General features: G+C 36.3%; 1 protein-coding gene across 1 annotated transcript in view; it reads left to right on the top strand.

Moving 5' to 3' along the window:
- The first annotated feature begins 7,589 nt into the window (after positions 1–7,589).
- Positions 7,590–22,373, top strand: part of LOC112771644 (glycolate oxidase 1) — a 121,901-nt gene continuing 107,117 nt past the window's right edge. Inside the window, exon 1 of the mRNA XM_072225782.1 lies at positions 7,590–7,608. The gene's annotated coding sequence lies outside the window, so the exon portion shown is untranslated. The remainder of the gene's footprint in view (positions 7,609–22,373) is intronic.

The following is a 22,373-nucleotide window of genomic DNA, read 5'->3' as shown; positions in this document are numbered from 1 at the left end:
ACGAGTCTATTATCACCGCATCAGTGGGCAGGTCCTGAATCTCCAAGCACACTTTGTTGAATATTTTCATGTATTCCCTCAGGAGTTCTCCGACCTCTTATTTCACACCGAGTAGAATGGGTGCGTGCTTGAGCTTGTCTTTCTGGATGAAAAATCTGGTAAAAAATTTGTGTGAGAGATCATCAAAACTGGATACCGACCTGGGGGGCAAGCTGTCGAACCACTTCATGGCTGCTTTAGTTAATGTTGTTGGAAAGGCCTTGCAGCGACTAGCATCTGAAGCGTCTGCTAAGTACGTCCGACTCTTAAAGTTGCTTAGATGATGTTTCGTGTCGGTTGTTCCATTATATAGGTTCATTTCAGGGCTTTTGAAGTCTCTGGGGACTTTAGCCCGCATGATATCCTTCGTAAATGGATCTTCTCCCCAGGGGATTGTCTTCCCGAGTCGTGCGAGAATCCTTGTTCCAGAGATTGGAATCTAGCTTCGAGAGCTTATCCTCCATCTCTCTTTGCCTCTTGATCTCTCTCCTCAAGCTTCTCTCTGTGTCGCGCTGTCGTTCTAACTCCTGTTCTATCTGCTCAAGTCGGTCTTGATGTCCTTGTAGCCATCCCATGGGATCGTTACCGTGAGGCTGTCTCTCCCTTTCAGGGAGGCGAATTTCAGATGGGATTCTCCTTTGATTGTCGAAGGCGCCCTCCCCATGCGACTCCTCCATTCTTGGCTAGGGTATTACTAAGGCTTGGTCGTTGTTGACTACGTCTTGATGTTCTTGATCTGACTCAGATGCAATATGTCCGTCTTCACGTTGGTCGTCCACCATTGAGCGTCGATCTCCAGGTCCCCAGTAACGGCGCCAATGTTCCGAGGGTTACCAGAATCCAGATGATGTTTGGGCTTGGATGCGAGGCCCAAATGCTCAGAGGAGTAGTTGATAGACAAGAATTTGCACCGGTTTGGATTTTCCCACTTTAAATAACTTCCGTTGCAAGTATAGACCAAACCAGTAACCAACTACCACCATCAAATTTTAATTCAAAAGATAAGTCACAATCAATACAAAATATAAACCGAGAGTATTTAAACTCCCGGGTTGTCTTCCCTAGGAGTTGCAATGAAATAATCTATCATTAGCTATGGGGGATTTTGGGGGTTGATGGCAAGAGGCAAGGAATGTAAATAGCAAGGAATGAAACAAGCATGAAATTAAATGAAAGCAATTAAAGCAATAAAAAGGGAATTCAAATACTAAAAAGGGCTCTTGACAAGAATTGGGGAATTAAAGATTCCTATCGTAGTTATGGACCACAAACATGGTAATTGTATGTAATTAATCCCAATTAGTCAATCGTAACATCGAGAATTAGTCAAAAGGGTATAGTTGATCTCAATCCACAAGTCCTAGCCAACTCTATTAATTGAAGGCTTAGAGTTAGTGGAAATCAAATCAACTAACAATTCTCATACAATGTGGAATGGACATCCACCACTCAAGTTCATCCAATCACCCAATTTTCCAACCAAGAGTGTGAAAAAACTAAGCAAAAATCCAACCAAATATTTTATCAAACACTTGGAAGGCATAAAAAGAAAACATGGTAAAATAAAAAGAATTAATAAATTCTACAACTTCTAAGCAAGGAAAATAAGAATAGCAATTCAATTCAACAATTAAAAGAAAAGAGCATGAAACATAAATTGCATTAATTGTAAATCAAAATAACAAGAGTGTTCATCAACATACAAAATAACCGAAATGAGAAATTAACAAGATGACATAAGAAAAGTAAGATAATAGAACAAACAAAGGTAGAAGAAACTATATGAGAATAAGAATTAAAAAGAGAAATTACAAGAAAATTAAACTAAGGAACCCTAGTTCTAGAGAGAAGGGGGAGCTTCTCTCTCTAGAAAATGACCTAGATGATTTTAAACTAACCCTAATTTCTCCCCCCTTTTCACATGGAATGATGGCCCTTTGATATAGCATTCAATCAGCTTCAGAAAGTCCCAAAACTGGACTCTGGAGGCCCAGAAATCGCCCCCAGCGATTTGCATTAAGTGAGTCACGTGCACTGACGCGTGCGTACGCACACTTGCTGATTTTTCAGTTGTGCGTACGCATAGATTGTCGTGCATATGCACACATGGTGTTGTGCTTCTTGTGTGTACGCATAGTAGGTTGTGCTCACGCATACTCCAATGTGTGCTTCTCCTTTGTTTTCTTCATGTTTTCTCCCTCTTGCATGCTTTTCTTCCATCTTTGCCAAGCCATTCCTACCTTCTACATCTGAAATCACTCACAAACAACATCAAGGTATCAAACGGAATGTAAATGGAATAAAATTGATTAAATTAAGTACAAAAGAGCATGTTTTCATAATCAAGCATAATTTAGGAGGGAAACTCAAAAGCACGATATTTAGGTGAATAAATGTGGGTTTATACGATGAAATCCACTCAAATCAAACCAAAATATATCGTCAAATATGGTCTCATCAATTCTCCCACACTTAAACAATAACATGCCCTCATGCTAATCACAATCAAAGGAGAAGGGTAAAAGGGCAAGCAATTTATTCAATGCAACTAACTACATGCATGCAACTATGCAAAATGCTATCTATCTGTATCTATACTAAGGTTCCTATTGAGTTTGGCAAAAACAAAACAAGAGACTCTCAATCAATCCAAAGTAGAAACTTAGGGTCAAGACAAGAAATCAATGTAATATGATCAATGTCCAAAGATTTTATTTGAAATTTTCAAAATTAATTTCAACAACTTGCAAGAAGACACAATATGAGAGATGGAAACATAGAATTGAGCAATTGAACCCCTCACCGGATATGTATATACTCTAATCGCTCAGTGTGTTGGGCTTAATCACTCAATGTTCCTTTAATCATGTTTTTAAAAGATTTGCAAGTCATCTAACAATCAACTAATATTTGATGAATGAATGCAAATATCATGAGGTCTTTTAAGGGTTGTAATGGGGCTAGGGTAAGGGTAGGATTAATATGGTTAAGTGGGCTAATAGATTGGATCTTTGATTAGCTCAAGTATCCCACCTAATCCTATATTAACCTATTTACTCCTAAGAAAACAACCTAACTTCCCATTCATCTCCCTTTTTTCATTCACTCATGCATCTTGTTTCTAATTCACATACATATGCATCCTTTATTTACATTATTATTATTATCTTTCATTCCTTTTTTTTTATAAACAAAGTATGTACATCAAAATCTTTTCTTTTATCATATAAAAGAGATGCATATGTGGTGCACGAAATTGTGATGTCCAGGCTCGAACAATCCCTGGTAATGGCTCCAAAGCTTGGTGCTTTGATCTTAATTCATAATTGTCACAACTTCGACACATGACCAGCAAGTGCACTGGGTCGTCCAAGTAATACCTTACGTGAGTAAGGGTCGAATCCCACGGAGATTGTTGGTATGAAGCAAGCTATGGTCACCTTGCAAATCTCAGTCAGGCGGATTTAAACATGATATTTTATTAGATTCAAATAAACAATAAAAGGGATAGAGATACTTATGTAAATCATTGGTAGGAATTTCAGATAAGCGAATGGAGATACTTTTCGTTCCTCTGAATCTCTGCTTTCCTGCTATCTTCATCCAATCAGTCTTACTCCTTTCCATGGCTGGCTGTATGCAAGGGCATCACCGTTGTCAGTGGCTACATCCCCTCCTCTCAGTGAATCATATGCTCACGCACCCTGTCACGGCACGGCTATTCATCTGTCGGTTCTCGATCGTGCTGGAATAGGATTCACCCTCCTTTTGCGTCTGTCACTAACGCCCAGCACTCGCGAGTTTGAAGCTCGTCACAGTCATTCAATCATTGAATCCTACTCAGAATACCACAGACAAGGTTTAGACCTTCCGGATTCTCTTGAATGCCGCCATCATTCTAGCTTACGCCACGAAGATTCTGGTTAGGAGATCTAAGAGATACTCATTCTAGCTTAATTCATGTAGAACAGAAGTGTTTGTCAGGCACGCGTTCATAAGGGAGAAGGATGATGAGCGTCACACATAATCATCACCTTCATCACGTTCTTGGGTGCGAATGGATATCTTAGAAGAGAAATAAGAAGAATTGAATAGAAAACAGTAGTACTTTGCATTAATCTTTGAGGAACAGCAGAGCTTCACACCTTAATCTATGGAGTGTAGAAACTCTACCGTATGAAAATACATAAGTGAGAGGTCCAGGCATGGCCGAGATGGCCAGCCCCCTATGATCTAAGAACCAGGTGTCCAAAGATGTCAAATACAATAGTAAGAGATCCTATTTATAATAAACTAGTCACTAGGGTTTACATGAGTAAGTAATTGATGTATAAATCCACTTCCGGGGCCCACTTGGTGTGTGTTTGGGCTGAGCTTAAGTGTAGCACGTGCAGAGGCCATTTGTGGAGTTGAACGCCAGTTTCTGTGCCAGTTTGGGCGTTCAACTCTGGTTTTGGATCCTTTTCTGGCGCTGGACGCCAGATTTGGGCAGAAGGCTGGCGTTGAACGCCAGTTTAGGTCGTCAATTCTTGGCCAAAGTATGGACTATTATATATTGCTGGAAAGCCCTGGATGTCTACTTTCCAACGCAATTGGAAGCGCGCCATTTCGAGTTCTGTAGCTCCAGAAAATCCACTTTGAGTGCAGGGAGGTCAGAATCCAACAGCATCAGCAGTCCTTTTTTAACCTCTGAATCTGATTTCTGCTCAAGTCCCTCAATTTCAGCCAGAAAATACCTGAAATCACAGAAAAACACACAAACTCATAGTAAAGTCCAGAAATGTGAATTTAACATAAAATCTATTAAAAACATCCCTAAAAGTAACTAGATCCTACTAAAAATATACTAAAAACAATGTCAAAAAGCGTATAAATTATCCGCTCATCAATATGTTTTAAGTAATAGATGCATGAGTGTTTACCAAATTTTCCAAATATTCTCTATGAACACCCAAAGTAACTTTCTATCAATGTTTCCCACAAATTTTCCCCTCACTTGATTAACACACACACACACAGACACTCAACCCAAGCTAATTAAAGATACAATTCATGGATATTAATAGTTTTTCGCTTAGGGCAAATGATGTGTTTAATATTAGAACAAAAGGGGAATTAAAGGCTCAAAAGTGGTTTACAAAGGTAGATGTAAGGGTTGGCCATATAGTTTAGTGAGTTCAATTTCAGAAATGGCCTCAATCATATTAAATGCATTCAAAACATCAAATATAGGACATAAAGATTCAAGAAAATCTAAGATTACAATCATAAAGGAGTATAACACACAAGAACAAAATTTTGTGGTTGAGAATGTGCATCCACACAATGGAAGCTCAAATCTCACTTGGTGTTTTGTTCAAGCTCTTTTCTATTTTCCGTGAAATTACTTCAAGCAAGTCCAAAAACAAGTTTTCAAATCTAATCAATGGAACGCCCTAAAAAAGATTTCTTGAAAATTCTTTATTGTTTTACCAAACTTATTTCCTATACTAGGCAACATGCAAATAAAACTATAAACAAACTAAGCAAATTGAAATGCAATGAAATAATAAAGAAAAAATATTCACAAAATACCAAATAACTAAAAACTAGAATTTAGTGCAAAGTGTTGAGAAAAATAATTTTACGCCCCGAAAATTGCGGATCCTCCCCCACACTTAAACGGTGCACGGTCCTCCATGCATGCACATGATCGAGGGTGAAGAGATGTGAGGCTCCACCTTCAGCTGGTGGGTACTAGGGCTCAGGTTACTGTATAAAACAAATAAACAATAATTGAGGAAGGGTTCATATGCGTGTGGTATAATGAAAGACAATTCTGTATTCTAAGTGTGTACGATTTAGAATACACACATTGGCTGGGTGAAAACGGCAACCACCTAATCAAAAGAAATAGCATGTGTTCCTCAATTAAGTGGCCTAGTATGCAAGTAAAGAATAAGCAAGAGATAGGGCACAAACAAACCTTGGAAACCACAACTAAAGTGAATTGAATATTTAAGATATTGGTTATTGAAATTGTGTAAGTGGAAGCACAAAATTGATATAGAAGCACAATAAACAATAACCAATCCAATAATGGAAAGAAAACTCCTTATTCATCATGAAACATAATGAGATAGTCACATGGTAAAGGTACTTGTTGTAAAAAGTGACAATGTTGATAACAATCAAGTCAAGTCACTCAAACAAATACAAAGCATTAACAAGAAACAAGTACCGGTCATGTGATAGATTTGATATAAAAATCATGATGAACAAGTGATTTCAACTCAATTCACTAAAGTAGAAGTGCACAATTCACGATTAAGTTGCTAACCAAGGATATAGTTTAATACATGTGGTAGCTACAATATATGAATCAAACTCACAATTCATTTAGGCAATCAAACAAAGATTTAATACTTCGTGCACATATTCATTAAAAACTAAACCAAAATTCAAGCAAGAAGTAACCCAACCAAACACTTGCAATTTATTCAATTAACAACAATTAAACTAAAACTAATATAATTACTAAAATGAAAATGAAATGCAAATAAAATAAACTAGGATAAGTAGAAAATAAGGTAAAAGGGAGAGACGAGAGTGGTGGAGGGGGTGGAAGTGCGTTAGGACTTAGGGAAAAGTACAAAAGAAATTTGCCCAAAACAGCACCTGTGTGTACACACGTACATGTGTGCGTATGCACACAAGGTGGATCAGGGGAGGCGTGCGCTCGCACAAGTCGTGTGAGAGCTCTAGACAGAATGAGGATTAAGAAGTGTGCGCACGCACAAGCATGTACGTGCGCATAGAACACTTCTTTTTTTTCTTAAGAGGATCATGTGTGTGTGCGCAGATAGGTCCCTGCGCATGCACAGGAGCTAAAAGGGCCAGGGGTTCATACGCACAGGCTATGCCATTGCTCCCAATAGAATGGGTGCAAGGGAGTGTGCGTACGCACAAAGTGGTGTGACGCATAGATTGCACAAAAAGAAGGTTGTGTGCGTATGCACAAGGGCGTGCGCACGCATAAACTGCAAAACACAGGGGAATGCGTGTGTACAAGGCATGTGAGTACTCCCAACAGAGGGCATACAGGCTGGTGTACGCACGCACAGGTGGGTGCGTACGCACAGCACGCAAAATTTTGTTGTTGTGTGCGTGCGCACAAGGGTGTGCGCACGCGCATGCCCTATTTTTCCCAAAAAAATTTCTTCAAAATTTTAAGGCTTTAAGCCTTAATTCAACAAAAGCTCAACCCCAAAATATTCAAAAACCCATGAATTCATGATCCATACAGAAATTAACCTAACAAATCTCAAAATTAAACTAATTCTAAGTTAACTAAAATAAGAAAACATGCAATAAACCAAAATTATAAACAAGGAAAGGGTAAGAACAATGTTACCATGGTGGGATGTCTCCCACCTAACACTTCTATTTAGAGTCCTTAAGTGGGACTTTATTGAGAAGCTCTCATCAAACCTCTTTGAAACTCCACCCAAGCTTGCATTCTCCAAGGCTTTTGAGATTCCAAAGCTTGTGCACCCAAATCTTGTTGTGAATTCCTTTCATTCCATGTAGGTAAGAAGCATTTGAAATTCTCAATTCCTATAACACAATAGCAACAAAACTCACAATGCAATGTGTGAAAATTCATAGGATAAAAAGAAAATAAAAACCAAAGGTAATAAGAACAAATAAAATGAACTCCTAAAGCTAGTAAAAACAAGCAATCAATCAAAAACAACTATTCACATATTCACATATTAACAATAGTCAACAATATAACACCATTGCAACTCCCCGAAAATGGCGCCAAAAACTTGATAAATGAGAATTTACACCGATTTGGATTTTTCCACTTTAAATAACTTCCGTTGGAAGTATAGACCAAACAGGAAACCAACTCCCACCATCAAATTTTAATTCAAAAGATAAGTCACAATCAATACAAAATATAAATCGAGAGTATTTAAACTCCCGGGTCGTCTTCCCTAGGAGTTGCAATGAAATAATTTATCATTGGCTATGGGAGATTTTGGGGGTTGATGGCAAGAGGCAAGGAATGTAAATAGAAAGGAATGAAACAAGCATGAAATTAAATGAAAGCAATTAAAGCAATAAAAAGGAAATTCAAATACTAAAAAGGGCTCTTGACAAGAATTTGGGAATTAAGGATTCCTATCCTAGTTATGGACCAAAAACATGGTAATTGTGTGTAATTAATCCCAATTAGTCAATTCTAACATCGAGAATTAGTCAAAAGGGTATAGTTGATCTCAATCCACAAGTACTAGCCAACTCTATTAATGGAAGGCTTAGAGTTAGTGGAAAGCAAATCAACTAACAATCCTCACACAATGTGGAATGGACATCCACCACTCAAGTTCATCCAATCACCCAATTTTCCAACCAAGAGTGTGAAAAACTAAGCAAAAATCCAACCAAGCATTTTATCAAATACTTGGAAGGAATAAAAAGAAAAAATGGTAAAATAACAAGAATTAATAAATTCTACAACTTCTAAACAAGGAAAATAAGAATAGCAATTCAATTCAACAATTAAATAAAAGAGCATGAAACATAAATTGCATTAACTGTAAATCAAAATAACAAGAGTGTTCATCAACATACAAAATAACTAAAATGAGAAATTAACAAGATGACATAAGAAAATTAAGATAATAGAACAAATAAAGGTAGAAGAAACTATATGAGAATAAGAATTAAAAAGAGAAATTACAAGAAAATTAAACTAAGAACCCCTAGTTCTAGAGAGAAGGGGGAGCTTCTCTCTCTAGAATATGACCTACATGATGCTAAACTAACCCTAATTTCTCTCTCTAGAAAATATACTCCTTTGTTTTCTTCATGTTTTCTCCCTCTTACATGCTCTTCTTCCATCTTTGCCAAGCCATTCCTACCTTCTACATCTGAAATCACTCACAAACAACGTCAAGGTATCGAATGGAATGTAAATGGAATAAAATTGATTAAATTAAACACAAAAGAGCATGTTTTCATAATCAAGCATAATTTAGGAGGAAAACTCAAAAGCACACTATTTAGGTGAATAAATGTGGGTTTATATGTTGAAATCCACTCAAATCAAACCAAAAAATATCATCAAATATGGACTTATTAGTAGTCTCTGACCTGTCCTACATCAGAGATCCGCCATCCAAGTTGTGTATTGGAAAAGTGGGGGATGGTACCTGCAAGACACTCCAATGCCTAAGTCAGCTAGGAATTAAGCAGGTTTAAGTGTATTGGAACTTAAGTTTACTTGAGTGTATCAGTGTAGTTATAGGGAATGAACCAATAACCACCGTTGAAGCAGTTCCACCTTTGATGGTGGATAACTACCCCTTTTCCCTTAGGATTTGTTGAGATCTCTCTTCTAGAAGTGGATGAGAGATTTGGGGAGGCGGTTACTCATTTGGATAGATGTTGGTTGCTTGCTTACGTCGACCTCTTGGAGGAGGTTGGACAAGCGATGAAAGCCAATCTTCTAGATTGGCCTTTCTACTTGATTGGGCCTGACTTGTGTTTTGGGCCAGGGTATGAACAAAAATGAACAAAAAGGATATTTTATCCTCTATGTATTTTAGTTATTTTAAAAGATCAAATCTACAATTTATAATACAATTGATCAACCTTTTGTTTTAGTTATTTTAAGATTAATCCTAAAAATTTATTTAGGTATTTTAAAAATTAACTATGGATAATTTAGTTTTAATATTAAATTAAATTCGTAATTGCTAATAAAAAATTAATTAATCCAATAAAGATATTTTAATAATTTTAAAATTATTATTTAAAAGATACTTTAGTCTTTTTAAAATTAATAATAAAAAATTATTTAATTTTTTAAAATAAACTCTGAATATTTTAATATTTTTTAAATAAAATTTAAATTTAATTTGTAATATGATCAAACATCTTTAAATATAAAAGAATATTGACAACCAAAAAATATTAAAAGAGTATTTTTAAAAAAAATACTTGATTGTTAGACTACTTTCCAGATCAGTTGAGGCCCAATAACTAGTCATGCAACTATTTTTTATTTTTTAAGCCAAGACCTGACATACATCTTTTTCAACAGGTCATTTACGATAAATTACTTCTTAATACATGGATAATATCATTGAAAATTTTTAAATGTGGCAGCCACTTTATTGGCACACCAGTATGATAAATACGGTCTGGTAAAAATTAAAATTTTTGTCATATTGTGTGAGGTGAATTATCTAAATCATCCCTAAATTTTTTTTTAAAAGATAAAATTGGACTTTTTAGTACAACAGCTGTGGAACAATTAAGACGAGTTGAAAAGTTGTTGTAGTCGAGTTTCGTACAATATAAAATAAACGGCTTGACTTGAACATCATAGACTAAGGTGAGTAGGCTTGGCTATGTCGTGAATAATAGAATTCGATGTTTTGATGAAGTTCCACTTAGTTTGAGGAGCTAATTTTGTTTTTTTTTTTTTGGATTTTGTTGTTGGAATGATCTACAATGGTGGCCTTTCTTCCTTTATAAAGAAACAATATTAATGTGTGATTCTTTGAATATAGAATGGAGGAGTAAGAAAGACAAAGCTGAAGGTAAAAAAAAGGAGGGGAGGGCTGAAGGAAAAAAAAAAGGAGGGGAGGGGTGGTGAAATAGCAAAAGAGTTCGAAATAAAAATGAAGGGTTATGATAGGTGACAATGTTGGCAATAGGAAGTTGAAAATACTATGCTACCTTAATTAATGGCCCTTTTATTCTATTTAAGTCTTTTCACGTCTACTTCCTCTATGTGTACTAAAACAATCATTTTTCGAAAGTTACAATAAAGAATACATAGGCTGCATTTGGGTACAGGAACGTGATATTGAGACAGAAACATAAAAATATAAAATCGTGTTTAACAGATAAAACATAGATAGAGACATTGTGTCTAGAGACACTGAAATAATGTATTTTATATCCATCCTAACAGGAAGGACACAAAAACACTAACAGGAGGACACAACTTATTTTTCATTTTTTCTTTCATTATTTTTGTTAATTTTTATAATTATATTTTTTATTATTATATTTTTCTTCTCAAATTTTTTGAATGAAAAAAATGAGAATAAATTAGATTTTCATAATTTATTTTATTTTATCACCAAAGAGAATACAAAAACACTAAATTTTGTGTCTCTGTCTTTTATGTCTTATTCTCAGCGTCTTATTTTGTCCTGTTCTCAAAAACAAACACAGCCATATATAATAAAAATAATATGCAAATATTACTCTAAATACACTTTAAATTTAATTTAAAATCACAAATAGTTTTGTTGTAAATATCTATTTTTATACATTCTAATCAACTCTAAAAATATCTATTTCTATTAATTAAAAATTACTCTATATATTATTATTAACTCTAAAATTATACGTACTCTAAAATATTTATTCATATAACAATAGAAGTCATAGAATGTAAGTGCATATGAGTGTTTAAAGACAATTTATTTTATTTAATTCTTTTGTTTATTAATTTAGTTTATTTGTTTATTTACTAAGTTTTGTTTATTATTTCTGCTATTTTAAACAATTTCTTTTAATTTATTAAATTCATTTACAATAATAGTTCTTTTTCAAGTTTCACTCAATTACATTTTCATAAAAAATTTGTTTGGATGTCATATGCAAACTCCGTGATTGCAAGCTAGTTTTGATCGACAGTAAATTAATAAAGCTTGATCGATATCTATCGTTGAAGTTGAAAAAAAAATCAAGAGAAACAACCGCATCATTAGACATACTACATGTTCACATCTAGTTTTCTGCGTACCTAAGCGAAGTGGTATATTTCTAAAAAAAAAATGAATACTCGTATTTAAAATGTGAATAATTTTTTTTGAAAAATAATAAATATTTTTAAATTATTCTAAAAAAAATCCTAATTATATATTATTTTAATTCTCCATGCCCCTTTAATACCTCCAAATTATGCTGTTTATTATTTGCCATTTTAAACTCTGTACATTTATAATTAATACCAACGTGCATTTCACTAACTTCGTCGAATAAACCAGTTAACTAACCATACTCGCTATTATCCTGTGAACCGCCTTCAAATTAATTCAATTTAAATGTAATCTAAACCACAACCAACACATTCATTAAATCATTTATGTGTTTCTTCTAATGTTGAGTAAATTACACATTTTTTGGCACTTTTTTACTAATTAGGTTTTTCGAATAATCAATAAATGCATTTTAATATCAATATATTTGATCAAATACATATTTGGAAGTATCATCCTACTATTGCAAGTCACTAGCCAACTCACTACTCAACTCACTACATTTTGAACTAGCCAGCTCAACATATCCATATCTTTCTTTTTTTTTTCTCATCAACATATCCATATTTCACCCCAAGCTATTTAGTTATTTTCGGGTATAAACCCCAAGCTAATTTATACCTTAGGTAATGGAATTAGACTTTCTGTCCACTCATCCACTAAACCAACCTACTCATCCCTAACTTTTTCCGTTAACTTTACTAAAAAACATACAAACCTAGTAGAACATTCCATTGTTTTAATTGGAGCCCAATCATTCTGGCTCATCATAGCCAACCAGCCCAACTTTATCCACTGTACTCTATGTTGGCCCATTCCACATTTTCACTAAAGCCGAAACATGAGCAGTTTACCAGCCGTGCTCAAGATAATACTACAAAATAAGAAATTTGATTTTTTTTCCTACGGATAACGCCACAGCAGATCAACTACTCACCATGATCTGCATACTCAGATGTTCACGTGGATAATTGCCATAGAAATTTATGCCTTCAGTATATTTAAATTAATATCTCAATGCTATACAATCACTATATACCGGTATGCCATTCAAGTACATTGGCAAACCTGAAAATCTTCCAATATCATTAATCCAAACCTCACTATATGACAAAGCAATACCAGACAAATTATTCGTAGAGTGGAACATTAAAGTTCTAGTTTCGTACATAGAACATGGGATAATTTTATTATATTATATAGTAGGTAAGCTAATTCACTATCGTATATTTGGATTGATATTGATACATCATTGAAGCTTAATACAGAAGAACTTTTTTTAGTAATATAAACAGGGCCTAGGCCCAAAAAGAAAAACTACAAGCTTAGCATTTTTTTTTGGCACAGAAGCGCTACTCACATCATCATTCAGAAGCATAGTTGTAAGAACCGAACCGGTAATTAAACCGGTCAAACTATTGATTTATTGGTTTATTAGTTCAACCGATAAATTACTGGTTAAACTGGTAAAATCAGTCCTACGTAAAATATTTATGAATTGGACCATTTCATACAACAAACTTTCTAATTGCTCCAAAAATTTCAATAAGTACCAACTATTTTTCTATTATCAATACTACCTATTTCAAAGCACAATTTATTGGAAATGAGAAAATATCATGAATTCAATTATCAGAACTTAGAATGAAAAATGAAGAAACAATAACATAATACCCACAAAGTTAACAATGAAAGTAAGCACCAACCACAAACCTCGTCATAATCAAACTCTAAAAATTTAAAAAACTCATCAACAAAACATAACAAACAAATTATCAAACAGAGAATATGCATAGTAATATTTTTCTAGAAAGATATTTGTCCTACAAGACCAATCCTACAACAGCAGATAAGCCAAGGAGTACCCAGATCCAGCAAGAGAACCTTCACTAACCAGGTGCTGAAAATTGGAAGCTCATCATCAGAAGGGAAAAACTGACCTGGAAAACAAGGGAAGTCAAGGGTTCATATTTCATAGCATGGTGGACGAAGTGAAGCCGCAGGGACAACGCGACGCGAACGGAGGTTCAGACGACGCGACGCGAATGGAGGCCGAAGGTGCAGGAACCGGCAGACGTAAACGAGCCAACGACGAGAAGAGAGAACGGCATCGACGACAACAATACACGACACACGCATAGGACTTCTAGAGGCGATGACGCAGTGATGGAGACGAAGCAGAGGAGCCGATGATCGTGGCAGCAACTGTGCGGTGGCGGTGGCTAGTGGTTCTTTTGGGACGGTGAGATTGAGATAATAAGGCTGAGTGAGGTTGAGACTTGAGAGTTGAGAGGGAGATTGAGAAAGGGAGATGGTGAGGCTTGAGAGATTAGGGCTTTAGCATTTTTTTTATATATAAATTAGCAAAACGAATCGGCCGATTATTTAAAAGCGCAGATTGACCAGTTTTATCAAAATCGTCCGGTCCAAACTGGTTATCACCGGTTCTTTCCTTCTTTGGTCAGATACTTCAACCGGACCGGCTACTTGATCGGTTCACCAGTTTTTCGGTCGAACCGACCAGTCCGGTCCGATTCTTACAACTATGTTAAGAAGTTTTCTTCTTAATTTCTTGGAGGCAAATCAAGAAATTTGAAGCCCCTCGTACTGTTCTTGCTTTCCCTCACGAGCCAATCCATGCAATTATTTGCTTCTCGAAGAATATGCTGAAATAAAATCTCCCACGGTCTCTAATAGTACTCCACAATCTCTTTAATAATTGGATTGTGATGAAGATCTTCTTGCAGATTTCTTTGAATGCTTTCAATTGCTTTCTTAAAGTCTGATTCAACAATCACTCTCCTCATTCTTATCGTCCATGTTGTTTGCAAGCCAGGGAGAATCCCCATTAGTTTTGCTTGGTTTATGTAACATCTTCCCAAATTAGCCAAGTACCCTCTAATCTATTTTTCCTGATCTATCTGTATTAACCCACCACATCCAGCTATACCTTCCTCTTCAAAGATAGACCCATCCCTGTTTAATTTCACCCATCCTGTTGGTGGATTCCTCCATCTAATTTGTGCAATTACTCTTCGTTCTTTCTTATTGAATACTTGCTTCTTCATGAATGCATCTCTGTTATTTTTAGCACTTTCTTTCACTAGTTGGGTTGTGTTGGGGTCGTTGAAAAGGGGACTGAAAATTTATTTATTCCTCAATTTTCAGAGATACCTACATCCTGTAATAAAGAAATCCATCCATTTGAACCCAAATGTAATTCCCAATTCATTATGTAGGTTGAAGTCGATCCAGGAAATTAAGAGGTACTGTGTATAAAACCATAAAAGCTGTGGGTTGAAGAATCTGCTTCCACATGGTGGTGGCCTTTAGACAGTCCCTCAGTACATGAAGTGTTGATTCAGGGACTCCCAGGCAGTGATGGCAATTAGATGAGGCTCCTATAAATTTTGATACTCTTTCAGCTGTTAACAGTCTTCCGTGAATTGTTTGCCACATAAAAGTCTTGAACCTTTCAGGTCCTTGCCACTTCCATAGAGTTTTTCAAAGTCTATTTCCTTTCTTTTGCTGACCTGTGATCTGGGCATAAGCTGTTGTTACTGAAAATTCACCATCAGTGGTATGTTTCCAACACAATACATCCCTTGCTCTCTCCTTGGATGGTGGGATGACTTGTTTTATGTTACTAAGTGTATTAAGGGGCAAAAAATTTTGTACTCCCTGAAATTTCCATTCTCCCTTCTCATCAACTCACTCCTTTAGTTTGGCATTTCTCATGTCTTCGAGGATAACAATTGTGCTCATCTCTGCTAAAGTAGTGCTATCATTCAGCTATTTGTCTTTCCAAAAATTTATTCCCGAGCCTTCCCCCATAATTCATCTATAGTGATTTTTCATGAAACTCTATATTTTAGCTAGCTCCTTCCACAAAGGTAAGTTTTTATTCCTGCTACTACAATGAGTTAACACTTTCACCCATAAGACTTGTTGTTCAGCAAAAATTCTCCATACTAATTTTAGTAAAAAAGAATCATTCATTTTCGCTATATATCTAAAGCCTAATCCTCCATTCTATTTAGGTAGACACAGAGTTTCCCATCCTACATGGTGGATCTTCCTCTACTGTTGAGCTTTTCCCCATATGAACTTTCTTTGTGCTTTTTCTAGCTCTTTGTAGATTCTTTTTGGTATACGAGTGTATTGCATATCATAATTAGCCATGGGATTTAACACCATTTTGGCTAGGGTTACTTTTCCTACTAGTGATAAATACTGTGCCTTCCATCCCTTGAGTTTATCATTAGCTCTCTGTATCACGTTTTTGAACTTATCTTTTCCTTTCTTTTGGTTTGTTAGCATTGCTCCTAGATACCTGCCAAGGCTATTTTGTTCTTTAAATTGGCAGAATTCAGAAATTTCTCTTCTATCCTCTACTTTGACATTATTAGAGTACATAATGAATATTTTTCCACTGTTGACTTTCAGGCCCGATACGCCACAGAATTCTTCCATCACCGTCATGATCTATTTTGCTTACTCCAAGGATGCTTTGGCAAACACCAGTAGGTCGTCCATAAAAAGGTGGAAAATGGCAGGACCACATCTTCCAGCTCTTACAGGATTCTGTTCTTCCTTTTCTATCCTTTTTTTAATCATTTTGATAATTTTTCCATTGCTATAACAAATAGATAGGGTGAGATGGGGTCACCTTGTCTCAACCCTCTAGTTGGTTGGAATTTTTCTGTCTTTCCTCCATTCCATAGGACATTGTACTTAACACTAGAGATGCAAGCCATAGTGATCTTAATAATATATTCATCCAACCCAAACTCCCTCAAGCAATCCTTCAAGAACATCCATCTTAGCTTGTCATAGGTTTTTTCAAAGTCAAATTTGATGGCCATATGCCCCTTTCTCCCTTTTAGTCTCTTTATTATATATGTCACCTCCTTAGCTATAATTATATTGTCTTGTATTTTTCTACCTGGTACAAAACTTGATTGATATGGAACTATCCTATCCTTCAGAGCTGGTTTGATTCTCTCTATAAGAATTTTGGCAATGCTCTTGTAGCTAACATTGCATAATGCGATGGTTTGAAATTGTGATAGGAATTCTGGATTGGAAGCCTTTGGGATGAGTGTAACGAGTGTTCTGTTGAGTTTCCAATGACTTCCAGTTTTTTCCAACATTGTTTAATTTGATTGACTACACTATTCTTGATTATCTCCCAGTTATCCTTGTAGAAAAGCACTGGGTAGCCGTCTTCTCCGTGAGCTTTCAACACTCCGATCTTAAACACTGTTTGTTTAATCTCGCCTTCTAAGTGGGTTCTACCCAGGCCCTGACAGGCCTTGACTAATTGTTTCATCAAGGGCTTGGTAGATTCTGTTTATGCACAGCTTGTCTGGACTGCTGGTTTCTTCAGTGTAAAGTTGGATAAAAAATTCAGTTGCCATCTGCTTTAGATTTTCCTCTTTCTCTATCCACTCCCCATCTTGACTCCGTAATTTCAACAATTTATTCTTCTTTCTTCTAATTATCATCTTTGTATGGTAGTATTGATTATTTCGGTCACCATCCATGATGCGCAAAATTAGAACTCGCACAACTGAACTGGCAAGTGCACCGGGTCATCCAAGTAATACCTCAGGTAAGTGAGGGTCGATCCCACGAAGATTGTCAGACTAAGCAAGCAATAGTTATCCTGCAGATCTTTACCTTTTCCTTGACAGCTGCCACTTTCCTATTGAACATTCCAACCTTAGGAGTATTGAAATTCATATTCACTTCTCTTGAACTCTCGGCCTCTCGGTACAAAATTATGGTTGTACTCCTTTCAATAGAATTCCTGGCGATCATCCTCCACCACTACAACCTTCCTTGAACATTCCTCCATAACCCTACTCTTGTTCACTAACTTAGAGAAAACTTGGACCTCCATAGGCCCTACGACACTCAAGATATCACACCATAATCCACCCTCATAATTTATGCATTTCCACTCTTCATACTCCTCTGGAGCACCTTGACAAATGTTGAAAAACTAACAAAGCTCCTCAAATATACTGACGTACTCTATCACAGTCATTAAATCTTGCTTTAGCTGTAGCAACTCAAGCTCCTTCGCCGTTCTGACCAAATTAGAAAAATACTTCTTATAAAATTCGGATTAAAAGGCATTCCAAGGTATCGCAGCATTGTCTTATTGCAAAAGACGTCGGGTTCCTTGCGACCAATACTGAGCTTAACCCATCAGGCATCAGCTGGTAAGTGGCGAACTCAATACACTGGTCTTCAGGCACTTGTTGCGCTTACAAGGCTTGTTCTATCGCCTGAAACCAATTATCAGCTTCTGTCAGATTGGTGGTTCCTCTAAAGATCGGTGGGTTTATCTTCAGAAAAGTCGCTAATGTCATCGGCCCATTGTCACCATTTTCGCCATTACCATATCCAGCTTGTTGGCCAAGTATCTGAGCGGCGGCCTGCATAGCCGCAGCCATGCTCTCAAGTGCAACCATGAAGTTCACGGGGTTATTTCCAGTCATTTCGGGTTTCGCATTACTATTCCTACCTCTCTTTCACGACCATGTTCGCATCCACAAGTCGTCATTTGGTTCCTGCTCACATCAAACAATCGATATCAAGGTGATCAGTCTCAATATCTCAAGTCTAGTGCTTCAAAGTCCCAAAAGCATGCTCATGAATAAATATGCTACATATATCAATTAGATATCCTAATTAGCATATACACATACACAGAGTATGCCTAAAAGCATAATTAGTCTATCCCTCAGGCTCTACAAAAACAAATTACTTTGATACTATAATGTAACACCCTACCACACAGAGCTTTATGCCTAAGACGTAAATCAGAGGTGGTGAGGTGTTACGACCTCTAAAAGAAAAGATATGTATATATAAATGTAGTTGAAAGAAATTGTAACTAGGAGATTTGATAAACCCCGATTTTGTGATTTATCTTGTGCTTATTTTAGGGGATTTTATCACCTTTTTCCACATTTATTCAATGAAATAGCATGGTTTTGTAATTCTTCCTTGAATTATGCTTAAGTGTAAAAATATGCTTTTTAGGCCCTTAAATTGGTGATTTTAATCCACTTTAATTCCATTCGATGCCTTGATGCGTTTGTTGAGTGATTTCAGGTTCATAAGGCAAGTATTGGATGGAAGAAGTGAGGAGAAAAGCATGCAAAGTGGGAGAACTCATGAAGAAATGAAGGAACCGTAAAGCTGTCAAGCCTGACCTCTTTGCACTCAATCGATCATAACTTGAGCTACAGAGGTCCAAATGTGTTAGGTGGGAGCTTAGGCTAATCAAAGATTCAAATTTCAAGCTCACTTGACCATATGCATCCTACCTTTACCCTAGCCCCATTACTACCTATGAATAAGTCCTCATGATGAATGTATGCATGCATTGAATGATTGTTGATTGTTAGATGAAAAACAAATCATAGAAAGCATGATTAGAAGAGAATTGAGTGGATCGACCCTATACACTAGAACGACTAGAGCGGATACACGTCCGGTGAGGGTTCGATGCTCAATTCCTTGTTCCTGGCTTTCTTGAGCGTTCTTCTTGCAAGTCTATTTGAACTTCATTTTGATATTTGAATTGGTAGAGTTTGTGAGTCGTCATATGACCTTTGCCCTACTTGCTTATATATGTTCTTGGAGATTGATTTACTTTTAACCAAGTAGGTAGAATCATTTTGCATTTAGTTGCATGCATTGTGATAGGTTTATATAGTTTATTTGCATTGAATAAATGTTCATACCCTTTTCTTGTCCTTCTTTATTCTTAGCATGAGGACATGCTTGGTTTAAGTGTGGGGAGATTTGATAAATCCCGATTTCATGATTTATCTTGTGCTTATTTTAGGGGATTTTATCACCTTTTCCCACATTTATTCAATAAAATAGCATGGTTTTGTAATTCTCCCTTGAATTGTGCTTAAATGTAAAAACATGCTTTTTAGGCCCTTAAATTGGTGATTTTAATCTACTTTAATTCCATTCAATGCATTGATGTGTTTGTTGAGTGATTTCAGGTTCATAAGGCAAGTATTGGATGGAAGAAGTGAGGAGAAAAGCATGCAAAGTGGGACAACTCATGAAGAAATGAAGGAACCGTAAAGCTGTCAAGCCTGATCTCTTCGCACTCAATCGATCATAACTTGAGCTACAGAGGTCCAAATGAGGCGGTTCTAGTTGCGTTGGAAAGCTAACATTCGGGGCTTCGAAATGATATAAATTTTGTTATATGTTGGTTCGCGCTCAATGCCGCGCAAGCGCCATGTACGCGTGCACGCCGATTCTGCCCGTGGGTCCACTTTAATGAAATCGCCCCCAGCGATTTTGCAGCTCATTTTGGGCCCAATCCAACCCATTTCTGATGCTATTGAACCCAAGGATTGAAGGTAGAATGAACCAAGTAGTCATAGTTTAGTTTTCATCATGTTTTAGGTTAGACTTCTAGAGAGAGAGGCTCTCTCCTCTCTCTAGATTTTAGGGTAGTTTTAGTTAATTCTTCTTGGATCCAAGTTTTAATTCTTGTTTTGATTTAGTTTCTCTTTTTAATTTCTTGTAATTTCTCCTTTTAATTTCTTGTTGTTACATCTCTACTCTTCTAGTTTTTACTTGTCATTTCCTTTATTTTACCCTTTTTATGTTTATGAACCATTGTTGAATCTTAATTTTCTTTAATGCAATTTTATGTTTCCATGTTCTTTTAATTGATGATTTGAATTGTTGATTTACTTTTCTTGCAATTGATAGTTGGTAGATTTATATTTCTTGCACATTTTACTATGCTTTCCATTTGTACCCACCAAGTGTTTGAAAAATTTCTTGGTTGGGCCTTAGAGTAAATTTTGAGCATTCTTGGCTTGGAAAGAGTAATTAGGCAATCTTGAGTCATGAAAACCCAACTCATGTTGGTGATCTAGATTTGTTAGCTAATATTGTTTCCATTGACGCTAATCTTTTGCTAATTTAATTAGTGAGTTGATTAGGACTTTTGGAATATTGTTTCCATTGACGCTAATCTTTTGCTAATTTAATTAGTGAGTTGGTTAGGACTTTTGGATTGAGATTAGCTAGTCTTATTAGACTTTCTCTCATGGAAGATAATATGATACCTTCTTCCAATGTTGGAGATGACGTAATAAGATAAATTCTTGTTATTATTGTGGTATGATTGATTAATCTTGTTTGACTTTCTCCCTATTTGTTGGAGTTGACTAAATAAGATGAATTAATCATTGCATGACTAGGATAGAAAGCCTATATTCTCAATCCTTGCCATGAATGTCTCTCTTTATTAATTGCTTTCTTTAATTACTTGCTTGATTTACTTTCTTGTCATTTATTTTCTTGCCCCTCTTATAAATCAAAACCCCTTTACCCCTTCATAGCCAATAATTGATCATTTCATTGCAATTCCTTGTGAGACGACCCGGAGTCCAAATACTCCGGTTAATTTTCATTTGGGATTTGCACTTGTGACAACCCAAATTTTTGATGTGGGAATTGTTTGATGGTTTAGAGCTATGCTTACAACGAAGTAATTCTTTCTATAAGAAGAAAATCTAAGCCATCCATAATTCGTTCATCAAAATGGCGCCGTTGCCGGGGAGTTGCAATGGTGTTATGTTATTGGCTATTGTATATATGTTAATATGCTTCTTTGCTAGTTTTTGCTTGTTTTAGGAGTTAATTTTTATTAGTTCTTAATAGTTTTATTTTTATTTTCTCTTGCTATTATGAATTCTCACCACTTTGGCTATGAGTTTGGCTCAAATTATGTTGTAGAAAATGGGAACTACAATGAGGATGTGCATCAAGGATGGAGCAATCAAAGATGGGAGGAGCCTCAAGGGATTGATCAACCTTATTGGCAACAACCCCCTCCGGTTTCTTATGGGTATAATTCTCATCCTAATGCATATCAATCTAATGGATGTGGTGACCCTTATTGTGATTGTCAACAACCACCACCATATGCCTATGAACCACCCCCTCAACATGACTTTGAACCACCTTACTCACAAGCCCCCTACCACCAAACACCCCATATGACCCCAACCCTTATCCACCCTACCAACCACCTTATGAGCCATATGAACCATACATAAAACCACCACAATCCCAACACAATTACTCTCAAGAACCACCTCCATATACACTAACTCCATACCCTTACCAAGATGAACCAACTTCTAAACATGATACCTTCCTCCCAAACAATGAACCTTCTCTTCCACCATCACCTCCCGATGAAGCCCCCACGCATGAATTGAGAGATCTTGAATCTCATATCTTAAGGCGACAAGAGGAGGATGAAAAGAAGTTTAAAGATCTAGGAGCCAAGATGGCTATGCTAGTGGAAGCCATTAGCAATATGGCCTCCTCCCGACTAAGCCTAAGCAACCAAGGCACTTCCATTGACGAATGTGGAGAGGCAACCAAGAAGCATAGTGAGGGAATGAGTTTAGAGCTTCAAGGTGAAGAAGA

This window comes from Arachis hypogaea, chromosome 18 (assembly GCF_003086295.3).
Source record: "Arachis hypogaea cultivar Tifrunner chromosome 18, arahy.Tifrunner.gnm2.J5K5, whole genome shotgun sequence".
Lineage (NCBI taxonomy): Eukaryota > Viridiplantae > Streptophyta > Magnoliopsida > Fabales > Fabaceae > Arachis > Arachis hypogaea.
The sequence above is the reverse complement of the archived record's forward strand: the minus strand, read 5'-3'. Positions and strand labels throughout refer to the sequence as shown.